Here is a 2,134-nt window from a genome sequence, read left to right as displayed (position 1 = left end):
ATCTCTATACTGTGACATAGAGGATTCCTCTTCTTTTCTGTTCTCTTCTTTTTTATATGAGCAGGAACAAGGATAAGAACATTCTTGTTGAAGCTGGTCCTGAACCTGAAAGGACTCTGAAGAGGAAGCTAAGAGAAGCTAAAGCACAACACTCTGGAGAGGACCTAACAAAAATTTTTGAAAAAGAAGTAGAGATGGCAGCCAAAAATAATAACAATGGTGGAGATGCAAGGAAGGTGTTTGGTGACTTTACTGCACCAACTTCTGACTTCTATGGAAGCAGTATCTCAATTCCTGCAATTGGAGCAACCAACTTTGAGCTTAAGCCTCAATTAGTTTCTCTAATGAAGCAGAATTGCAAGTTTCATGGACTTCCATTGGAAGATCCTCATCAGTTCTTAGCTGAATTCTTCCAAATCTGTGACACTGTTAAGACCAATGGGGTTAATCTTGAGGTTTACAGACTTATGCTTTTCCCCTTTGCTGTAAGAGACAGAGCTAGGATATGGTTGGACTCACAACCTAAAGAAATCCTGAACTCTTGGGAAAAGTTGGTCAATGCTTTCTTGGCCAAATTCTTTCCACCTCAAAAGTTGAGCAAGCTCAGAGTGGAAGTCTAAACCTTCAGACAGAAGGAGGGTGAATCCTTCTATGTAGCTTGGGAAAGATACAAGCAATTGATCAGAAGGTGTCCTTCTAACATGCTTTCAGAATGGAGCATCTTATGTATATTCTATGATGGTCTGTCTAAATTGTCCAAGATGTCATTGGATCACTCTGCTGGTGGATCTCTTCATCTAAAGAAGACGCCTACAGAAGCCCAGGAAATCATTGAGATGGTTGCAAATAACCAGTTCATGTACACTTCTGAAAGAAATCCTATGAATAATGGGATGACTCAGAAGAAATGAGTTCTTGAGTTTGATACTCTGAATGCAATATTGGCTCAGAATAAAATATTAACTCAGCAAGTCAATATGATTTCTCAGAATCTGACTGGAATGCAAGCTGCATCCGGTAATACTAAAGAAGCCTCCTCTGAAGGAGAAGCTTATGACCCTGAGAATCCTGCAATGGAAGAAGTGAATTACATGGGAGAATCCTATGGAAACACTTAGAATCCTTCATGGAGGAATCATCCTAATTTCTCATGGAAGGATCAACAGAAGCCTAATCAAGGCTTCAATAATAATAATGATGGGAGAAATAGGTTTGGCAATAGCAAGCCTTTTCCATCATCTTCTCAGCAACAGATAGTGAATTCTAAGCGGAGCCTCCCTGACTTAGCAACCATAGTCTCTGATCTATCTAAGACCACTCTCAGTTTCATGACTGAAACAAGGTCTTCCATCAGAAATTTGGAGGCACAAGTGGGTTAGCTGAGTAAAAGAGTTACTGAAATCTCTCCTAGTACTCTCCCAAGCAATACAGAAGAGAATCCAAAGAGAGAGTGTAAGGCCATCAATATACCCAACATGGCCAAAACTATAGAAGAGGAAGAGGTAGTGATTTTCAGTGAGGAAGACCTCAATGGACGTCCACTGACCACTAAGGAGTTCCCTATTGAGGAACCAAAGGAATCTGAGGCTCATACAGATACCATAGAGATTCCACTGAACTTACTGTTGCCATTCATGGGCTCTGATGAGTATTCTTCCTCTGAAGAAGATGAAGATATTGTTGAAGAGTAAGTTGCTCAGTATCTAGGAGCAATCATGAAGCTGAATGCCAAGTTATTTGGTAATGAGACCTGGGAGGATGAACCTCCATTGCTCATCAATGAACTAAATGCCTTGGTTCAACAGAAATTACCTCAAAAGAAACCGGATCCCGGAAAGTTCTTAATACCCTGTATCATAGGCACCATAACCTTTGAGAAGGCTCTGTGTGACCTGAGGTCAGGAATAAACCTCATGCCACTCTCTGTACTGAAGAAACTAGGGATCTTTGAGGTACAAGCTGCTAAATTCTCGCTAGAATTGGTAGTCAAATCAAGGAAACAGGCTTATAGAGTTGTAGAGGATGTCTTAGTGAAGGTTGAAGGCGTTTACATTCCTGCTAATTTCATAATCCTAGACACTGGGAAGGATGAAAATAAATCCATCATCCTTAGAAGACCCTTCCAAGCCACAGC

The 2,134-nt window shown here is 40.7% G+C and overlaps 1 non-coding gene across 1 annotated transcript; it reads right to left on the bottom strand.

Moving 5' to 3' along the window:
- Window positions 1-599: 599 nt before the first annotated feature.
- Window positions 600-708, bottom strand: LOC148565008 (small nucleolar RNA R71). The gene has a single exon (XR_015884333.1). It is a non-coding gene; the product is annotated as a small nucleolar RNA R71 (small nucleolar RNA).
- Between the last annotated feature and the right edge of the window lie 1,426 nt (window positions 709-2,134).

The sequence above is a fragment of the Arachis ipaensis genome, chromosome B5 (genome assembly GCF_059453495.1).
Source record: "Arachis ipaensis isolate K30076 ecotype BB chromosome B5, ASM5945349v1, whole genome shotgun sequence".
In the NCBI taxonomy this organism is placed as follows: Eukaryota; Viridiplantae; Streptophyta; class Magnoliopsida; order Fabales; family Fabaceae; genus Arachis; species Arachis ipaensis.
This window is presented reverse-complemented; position numbering and strand designations above follow the sequence as displayed.